The sequence below is a fragment of the Alligator sinensis genome, unplaced genomic scaffold, assembly GCF_000455745.1.
Source record: "Alligator sinensis unplaced genomic scaffold, ASM45574v1 scaffold347_1, whole genome shotgun sequence".
In the NCBI taxonomy this organism is placed as follows: Eukaryota; Metazoa; Chordata; order Crocodylia; family Alligatoridae; genus Alligator; species Alligator sinensis.
Window position 1 is genome coordinate 1,289,625 of NW_005841922.1, and position 10,239 is coordinate 1,299,863.

The 10,239-nt window shown below is 39.8% G+C and overlaps 1 protein-coding gene across 1 annotated transcript in view; it reads left to right on the top strand.

Annotated features, from left to right (window-relative positions):
• Positions 1-10,239, top strand: part of ZNF532 (zinc finger protein 532) — an 88,980-nt gene that overhangs the window by 47,658 nt on the left and 31,083 nt on the right.

A 10,239-nucleotide genomic window follows, 5' to 3' on the forward strand; every position in this document is an offset into this window, starting at 1 on the left:
TAAAGTGTTAATATATTTGCTGGTTTTGAAGCAAAATATATTAATATATTTGCGTGGATATTTATTTACCTAATAAAATATTCTTTCAATTGAATATTCAGTTTATAGGGATAAATGTACAACCTGATAAAAATCTGATAATCACTGAGATTTTTTCCCCATATATCATTATTTATTAGTTTGTAAAATAGGTGTAGTACTGTGGTATAATTGAAGGTATTTTCATAATATTTACAGGGTTGTAATATTGGCAAACTGACATGAGGTCTTCAGTGGTTGACTTGATCCTGATTTAAAACTTAGTGTGGAAGTTACAGTTGAAATCAGGAAATACTTTGCATACAATGACAAACTGTCTACAGTCTACTGGTTTTGCTGGATAGCCATGTAATGTTCTTTGATTTATACAGTGCATATATTCAACATTTTTGCATTGTGCAATGATTGGACTTCTCAGGATAAAAGGATATAAATACCAGAAGTCTTCTAAGAAAGTGTAAACTTAGTACAATGTATCTCTCATTCTGTCAAGTCGCGTCCACATTTATTCCATTGCCACCCACTTCTACCAACATTCAGAGGTGCTAGTGAAGTTAGAGTCATTTTTGTCATGCTTCCAGTCCCTGAGTTCATTTCTCCCAAATTTTCATGTATTACAGTGCCTTGAAATTATGAACAAGGAGGTCTTGTAATTTTCCCAAATATAATCTAATTTATCTAGTTCTTCCATTTAATAATGTTGCTTATTATTATTGCTATTATCATTAAGAATAATGATAATGATGATGATAATTAATGCTCCTCAACAGTTACTTTGTGCATTTCTTTTCTCTAATGCTTGACTGAGAAACCTGAAATGGTAATGATAAAATATCTACTAAGTGCTTTCACTTGCATTAGGTTAGAGGACTCCAGAGGCATTGCTCTTTTGGTCTCTCTAGGTCATAGGGCTTTTGAAAGTCTCATGTGGCAGTTGTAGTCTCACAAATTCTATCTGTCCCCAATTCATTCATCTTGTGCTATTTCATCAGGGAAGAATTGGCTGTGACCCAAAAGCTGTCCAAACTAGGTAGGCACAAACTTGATAGGATGTGTTTTGTTTTTGTTTTTTTCCACGGACATGATGTCTTCCCTTTCTCTTTTCTATCTGGTTTATTGTCACTGGTAACCAGAATTTCTGGGAAAGCTGAGCCAGGTTTGCACCCTCACAGGATATTCATGCCAGAAGCAAGAAGAAAATTCCAGCTGCAGTTGTATGAGTTAAATCTTTTCTAACCCTGCCACTTAAGGTCAAGGCAGAAGCACCACCTTGTACAGACATTCAGTTTCTCCTAGGGGAGTTGCTGGTCTACCAGGAGAAATTATGATTGTACAGACGTTCAGGTATTTTCTCCCAGAGTAAAAATGATCACTCCAAGAGAAAAATAACCTGGGTACAACCAGGGTTAAATCACTTCTAAGAGAGTTTCTCCTGGGGGAGCGAATGTCTGTACATGATGATAACGTTGGCTGACCATGGGCCATCTGGTTTAGCCAGTCGGCGCTGCCCTATGTTCTGCTGTCATCTGTTGCCAAGCGGACTAAGGGAGGCTGCAGAGCACACTGAGATGTGTGCACAGTACCCTCTACCCCCCACAGCTGCACAGTATAAGTACTGCAAGCTCTCTACTCTTCAGGGCTTAGTACCCAAAGGTCTGTACATTTGGCTCTCTGTAAGTTTTTCTACCATGAGAACAAACCTGGTAGAATTCTCCCAGATTGTCTGAAACTGTGTATGCAGCCCTAATTTATATTTGCATGTGCCATTTTCTGATGCATAACAGCTCCTTTGTGAAATAGCAGAACACTATTTCCATTTTACAGCAGAAGTTATGCATCTTTACTAAGGGTATTTACAAAAGTGTGACAGAGATAGAAACTGAGTTCTAAGGTCCTGTTTTATTGAGAAATATTAAATGCAATTCTGAATGGAAGTCATTGGGAGCTGCAGGCTCTCAGTACATAAAGACTTGGGCAACAAATTTTGTCAATCCCAGAAAAATGCTTTTTACCACAAAGAAGGGCAGTTTATGCCTGAAAGCTTGTCTGATATCTCTTCTCACCTCCAAAATTAAGCTACTTATTTAGGTGGTTAATAATGCCTGGTGAGTTTTTCAAAGGCTGTAAGAAGTTTGACACCAAGATGCTTTTGAAAGATATCACCAAAAAAAATGTGCCTCTCATATACTTTCTGGATTATTATGAGTACAGCATCACTCCAGCCTTACTTCTACCACAGAACCCTTCGTCCTATTCCAGCATCTACACATGGGCACAGGACAGCAGTAATTTGAGCCAGGGCAGAGCAGGCCTCTAGCTAATTTACACCCCCAGTCAGCATCTACACATGCATTTCAGGGCGTATCTACATGTGCTTTTACACACGCCTAAACTTAATGTGCATTGGCCGAAAGTGTATTAAGGTGATTTAAGCATGTGTCTACACATGCATGCACGAATACACTTTAACGTGGGTGCACGGTCCAACTAAAGTTAGTCCCAAGTCAATGGACAAATACAGCATTAATGCACATTAGCACATCTACATGTTTGCTAAAACGATTTAGCTGTTCCCACAGCTAAAACGATTTAGCTGTTTAGGCTTGAATAGCCTTAAATTGCCATTTTTAAGGCACATTAAGGGCACACATGTGTAGACACACATCCTTAATGCACCTTAAATTAGGCTAACTGGATTAAATGCGCACATGTAGACATGCCCTCAGTGTAGTTAATTTATCTAATTTAAGACGGTACTGTCCCCAGCAGTACTATCTTACAACAGAGTTAATTAGTTTATTACACCCTAATACCAGTGCATGCATAGGCGGTGATACTTTGCTGTGGAGCTAATTAGTCTACGCTGCAGTAAAGTGCACATGTTGATACAGCCACTTTACAGGCTCAAAACCCCCCAAGAAGGCATAATAGAGGAAGAGTGCATTACACTTTCATGTATATTTTAAAGCTTTGATCCTGTCCCATTTAGTATTTTAAAGCACACTGTTATTCTTTGGGTTAATTTAAGTTGATACCAAAGTAGAGGAGAAACAAATTTGTCATCCCTGACACTAAATTACTTATTTAGGTGGTTAATGATGCCTGGTGAGTTTTTCAAAGGCTGTAAGAAGTTTGGCCCCAAGATGCTTTTAAAAATCGCACTGGATACCTGTCTGCCTCTCTGTAAGTATCTAAACACTTTTAAAATAAAAACCAGGCCCTTGGTGCCTGAGTCAGTTTAAAAATTGCACTGAGATTGCTGAATCCCTTAGACCCTCTGAAAAATGTTATCCCATAATCCATATTTCAAGCATCCAAATAAACATTCCCATCATCTCCACTGGAATAGGGGAGGCCTTTATCCTTTGCTTAACAAGTTCTATCTGGAGCAGATCAAGTCTGAAATCCTGCAGTGTAATCAGCCTTCCCGGATCATTACTCTCTTTCATAGAGCTGCTGACTTCAGTGTGACTCAGCACAGATATAGAAATTTCCCAGGCAGATTTGTTCCCATTACAGTGTAAGTCTGATAAGCTGACTGACCATTCAGATGGCTTTGGATGATCCTACATCATTTATGTCAATGGGTTTCCCTCTTCACTTGAATGGCAGTTTAATTGAACACTCAGTGAGTAAAATTCATTTGCTGTGTAGTCACTTGGGCCCAAATTCTGCTTCTCTTTAGGCAGGCACATGGTACATACATGGATAAAGTTAGTAGCATAAGTGATATTTATAGCCATTTATATGCATTTATATGTATTTTAGGTCCTAATACCCCTGTGCCTCTTGTCTCACCTTTCTGAGTCGGATCTGTTCTGTTGTGATACTAATCTAACCAGTAAAGCATATACTGTATTTACCCAAATCCAACATGGCTTTGAATTTAAAACAAACCCCAGTAGATAGATTCTACACATGGAATATTTATAAATTTGTTATAATTGTCCAAGTATAGAATGTAATTATTGGAAGTTCACCTTAAATTCATCCCCCCATGCCTGTGATGGGAAAACCAGGGGGAGGGGGGAGGGAGAGTCAAGCAGCCTGACCCCTGCCCCTCCTGCACCTTGCCACCTGCTGCCTAGCCCTCCTCCCCCCTTGCCATACCTGTTGCTTGCCTCCCATCACAGTACCTGCACCCTCTGGCACTTGTTCCCACTGCCGCCTGCCTCCTTTGGAGGTCCCAGGTCAGCCACATGCTGCCATCCCTTCCCGCCCTCCACTCAAATCCAAGCTGAGGGGCTTTTTTCCCCCATGTTGAATAGGGAAAAAAACTGCATCTTGGATTCAAGTAAAAATGGCATGTCCCTGAAGTGTTATTTGCAAGAAGAGCCATGATTAGCACCCTGCACTGAGTAGAGTGAGAGCTCTTTCACTAAGTGCGCATTTTATCTAGTGAGTACATTTATAAAATGGAGAGAGACCTGAAGGGACAAAATCAGGAGCTAGAACGAAAGGCACCTTCTCATCCAGAGCAGGGCCTGTCTCCTTAAGATATAATCCATCTGGTTTACTTTATATTCTTCTTGGCCTCACAGATCTTCCCTTTTTGGCTTCCCATTGGGCTAGCAGGGAGGGGTAGGGTAGGAAGGTGTTTTTCCCCTACCCACCCCATGGCACTTTGCTGTAGGTTAGGAGATGTAGGTTCTAACTCCTTCCAGGTGTTGGGTCTAGAGCCTGGGTCTTCCCACTCAGAGCCCTAAGCACTGGGATATTGGGTTAAAAGATGAAAAACCTCCTCCACTGCCACTGCCATCATTAATACGGCATTTGTGATTTACACAGGGTTATTGCCTTCCTTGGGAGGAAGCCAGAAGGTCTCTAGAAACTGGATAAATTGTTTGAAAATACATGTTTTAGAGAGTTCAAAGATTAGAGCATTTGGGTTGTTCTGTTTTGTTGGCTGTTTAGAGACGTGGTGTTCTTGCAGCTCCTCTGGAATTCATGAAATGCCCAGCAGGACCTCAGAAAAGAAAGCTGTGCGTAGACTACCCTGAAATAGGCTGCAGCTTATCTTGAACAAAGGTGCTGAAGCCCCATACCCCCAGGAATTGTTTGAGGACTCTTGTCTTGCTGAAGAAAATGGGAAAAGGAGGTTAAACAGGCTTCAGGTTAGGGCTGTCCTTATAGGGTTTTGATCTCATAGGGATGTGAAATAGCAAGCTTGATGAGAAGGTCGGATGAGCTAAGGCAGCAACCATAGGAACAGCCGGCATGGGCACAAGTTTTGAAAAGGATTTTCAGGTGCATTGGGGTTTTGTTTTTGTTTCTTACCAAATCAAACTTCAATATGGAGAGAAGTTTTGACCCTACCTAGGGTATATGAATTGTTCTTTAGAACATGTGGAAAAGTAGCTGTTCACACAGGCTATCTGATTTCTAAGAGCAAGTGTAGCTCAGTCAGTGGGGTAAACTGCTATGTAGCCTTGCCATTAACCAGAACTGCATGATCTATATTTGTATTCCTAATGTCTGTTTCTCAAAATAGATATTGTAAATAAGAGATTATTTTTATATTTCTTTTAAACCTGTTTTATAAAAACTAAATTAAGTCTAATGTCTACTGATGGGTACACAGGAGATTATTTTAATGAAGAGAGGAGGGCTTTCTCACTTTAAGTGTTTTTCACTTCTCTCATCAGGGATAGCTCAGTTTGTTTTATGTGGTAAAGAAACTCCTGTGTGATTTCTTTCGAGTAAGCAGTGAGAGATATGAGAAACAGCAGTTAGGTTTCTAATTGCTAATCTCCTTTTAGAACTTGGAGAAATTCATGTTTTTATACTCAAGTTATTAATAACTTTATACTATTAGTACGCAAAATAATGGATTATCTCACGTGGATCATTTACTTCAAAAGTTTAAATTCTAGGAAGGGGAAAAACACATCTTAGTAGTAGTGCCTCCAAGATACTGATTTTCTGTTAATATAATGTGTTGGTATCTCCCGTTGTTTTCATTTGTTCTAAGAAAAATCTTAGCATTTCTATTGACCAGATTGTTAAAGATGGAAAGAAGTGTGGATCAATAGCTATTGGATTATGTGTGTGCACATGTGTGTGCATGTGCGTGCATGTATGTATTCATTAGCACATAATATATGTGGTAAAATATTCCCGTGTATGAAGATCCTGATTCACTGTCTTTAGCTGAACTATTCCTGTGTTTTAAGGAAGGCACGAATGTAAGTATCTTGCTGAATTGCAGCTACAGACATGTCGCTCCTGACTGAACATACCACAAGCATATATGTGGTTTGCCTGGTCAGAATATACAGTAGCTTGAGACCTCCAAGATTAACACACATCAGTTGAATGATTCCTATGCAAACTTGTTCAGTGATACATGCCTAGTATTGTCAATCTAGGCCTGAAGAAAATACTTCATAATGTACTGGATACAGTTGGATGTATCGTATACAGTAAAGAATGCCTGTATTGATTTAAATGAATATACCCTAGTCTGAAAATAGACAGCTTAAGAATTTGGATTTGTATTAGGAAGTTTATGCACTTCTGTGAACACAGAATAACCAATAATTTCAAAGTTTATTTAGATGATACAAATATTTAGCAATTGACATTTTAAATAGATTTTAATCGGTAACATGGTAATCTGACATGGTCTGTAAATTTTCTCTAGCAGATTAATTTTCTCTTATCAATACCAGCTCTTATCACTAATGAGAATTGAGCTGCTCCATCAAAGATGGTTAGTTAAGGATTACTTTTCTTTAAATTCAATACAAAAGAATAGAAGCCAAAGCAAATTTTAGACTATTGCTACTAACACTATTCATTTGATAATTTATACAGTCCTGCCATGGGCAGGTTACAGACTGGGAGCATTAAATACCTCTTACCAAAATCATTGACTGTCAAGTCACAAACTTAGATGTTGCTGGGCTGTTGTCATAGCTGTGATGATCCAGTAAATGCCTGAGAGGGAAGGATTTTTTGTGGTATCTTTCATTGGATCAGTTGTACAGATGGAAAAGCTATTGAACAAGCTTTTGGGCATACACCTGAAGAAAGGCACCTGATGCCCGAAAGCTTGTCAAACAGTTCTCCCTACTATGCAGCCAGGCCAATAAAATATATCACACAAAAGCCTTGCTACCCTAGGCAACAAAGCTGTTTTTCTACGTTCTGTTATGTATGATTTTTATAAGCAAAATTATGGCTATGATCTGAAAAAGTACATCCATACAATCAAATTAGCTTTGAGTGTTTACCACTTCTGCTACTTCCTGACTCAAAATGTACTGAGTTAGAATTATGTCACTTTATACTTTTCTCCTTTGTTGCTAGCTGTATAATTTGGTAACTAGAGATGGGTATTAGGAGTCGAGAACCATCTGTGTTGTTACAAATTCCGTCATGAGTTAAGTTTGCTTTACTGGGTCAGGATCTTGATGGGCATGTCTACAGGTGCAGTTAATGCACCTGAATTGTCTGTGCAGAAAATTCAGGCACATTAAACTGATCCATGCTGATCTCCAGCTACCCGGCAGCTGGGACAGCTCTCCCAGCCATGTGGTGATCAGGACAGGTCCTGATCTCCACGTGGCTGGCAGGCAGCATCCCGTGGAGCTAAGACAGCTCTCCCCACCCCTTGTGATCCCTTGCTGCCTAGGTTGACAAGGAGCAATTTGCTCCTGGTCAACATCTCCACATGTGCTTCTGCACCAATTTCTAGTACTTGTATCTACAGGTACTTGAAAATGGCGCATTAGATTGTACTGCAAAGTAATTGCTGCTCATGGGTAAAGAGTGGTGCTTTACTGCGCATCGGAGTAATCTAATTAGAGTAAAGCATTTTGTGGATGCAGCCGATGTGTATCTTTTTCCTATGCCTCTTTTCCCAGTTACAGTTATCATATTAGCTTTGATCTATCAGCGAGCCATGGTAGAAATCATCCCCAAATTGAGGGATTGCCAATGATGATTAGCTTTGTAAAACATTTTCAGGTCTATGTATATTTAAAAAAACCTGTACTGGTAGAAAACAGTATGGTCAGAGATGGAATCAAGGCAGAAGATACAGCTGTCTAATACAACTAAGTTTGGGCCATCTCTGTTCTTGTTATTTATACAGATATAAAGCTATAAAAAAAAATAAACTTTTTATGTGCACAAATAAATTCAAGTGAGTAACACAGCACTTTCTCACGCTAAGATGCAGAATGCTGTAAGTAAAATAATACCCTTTTAAATTACTTTTAGCTATTCCAATTCTGTTGAGTTGGGATTGTGGCCAGCACAGAGTTACCTGGCAGCTCCTATGTGTCAGAGGGCAGGAGTGAACTGTGCACCCTTAATGTGAATTCTTTGATTCTCCCTTCTCTTCTGGATGCATTACAGTGATAGAAGTTGTTGCATCCTCAGGACCTAGATAATACTCATGGGTCATGTCCAAAGTAGTACTTTGGCCAGGGGAAGATGCCTCTTCCTTGGATCTCTCTCCCGTACTCAGTTCAGCTGCTCTGAGTGGAATTTGCCTTTTAAGCTCATTCTTCCAATAGCTGAGAAACAAAATACAATCGTAAGTGCCAGTAAGATTTAACTGAATATTTATAAACATTGGATAGTTGTGATTAAAATTAAAAAAGAAATGTTAGAAGGGTTTGAGTTTGAATAATGCCAGGTAACTCCAGCTACTTTCTGGCAAATACTCACTACATCATGGCAGGACTCTGTGAAAAGTTTCAATTACAAGAGAGCACAGAACAACGATGACATCAGGAGAGAGGCTGTTGCTTTGTTTTGAATGTCTTTATGAAGTTCTTACTGAGCAAAGCTCTTGGGAGTTTTGATCCGAAATCCTGACACTCAGTGTTACATGAGGTTAGTGGGATATCAGAAAGGGTTGTGTAAAACACTAGTAAAAAACTGCAAAGGGTTGATACAAAAGAGTGGGATACAGAAAAGATGGGTAATGAGAATATTCAGCATTTATTATGCTGAATATTTATTATAAACAGGATTTTTCAAAAAGCAAGGGGTACTTGAGGGCATAACGATAGAATCCTTAAAAAGTAGGGTTGGGATGAACCTCAGGAGGTCATTTAGTCCAATCCATTGGTCTAGGCAGGATCATCCCTATCTCAGCCATCCTATAGAAGTGTTTTTCTAATCCAGAACTATCCAACTGGTAGCCCACAGGTCACATGCAGCCCACGAGGGATTCAGTTGTGGCCACGGGAGTGGAAGGAGCTTCTGGGTGTTTGAAGTCCTAGCAGAAGGATCAGCACACCCCTTTCAAAATACGCAGCCTATGCCCAATGCTTCTGTGGAAAATATTGTTCATAAAGCAATATCTAATTCAGGGTGGCCAGCTTTCAACATGAGCGCAACAAGTGGCACAAGCAGCCTTTGGAGGGGACAGGCAGCAGGGCAGCAGCTCCAGCAGCAATCAGAAGACAGAGCAGGAGATCAGGCAGGGAGCACAGAGTAGGGAGCTGAATGCAGAACAACAAATGGGGCAGAAGAACAGGAGCAGAGCTTCTTCTGACATGGCCACACTGCCCCATAAGTTGGTGTCGTCTGTGAACTTGACCAGCGAGCTTTTCACTCCCCCATCCAAATCATGGATAAAGATGTTGAAAGCACCGGTCCAAGCATGGAGGCCTGAGGGATACCACTGGCCGCTTTGCGCCAGTTCTTGGTCAGGGGCCTGAGAAAGACCAAACTGTGCTAAAACTATACATATGTTCAAGTTAAATAATAACTCTTTCTTAATCTTGAGATCTATTTTGTCCTCATTTTGCCTCACATTTAGTAACCATGCTATGACAGTCTTTTGCTACTCTTAGCCATTTTGCCTTTTGTTAGTTACCATCTTCACTTCATCACCATTTTTGTATCTGTATTAATATATATAGGTATATGTTTGTGTGTGTGTAAATACAAATATAGGTGTTTATTCTCTCTCTCTCTCATATCTATATATATATCTATATATAGATATGTATAGATATATATAGATATAGATATATATCTCTCTATATAGAGATATAGATATATATCTCTATATATATAAAGAAATGTGCTTAGTCTGTCTGTCTGTGTGTCTGTCCAATCACAATGCTTACTGAAACAACCAATCAGAGTGTTTCACACAGACAGATGGCCAGATGCAGGGGTGGAGGGGGGTGTTGTGGGGCCAGAAGTGGAGTGGTGGGGAGGGGGCAGTTGGCG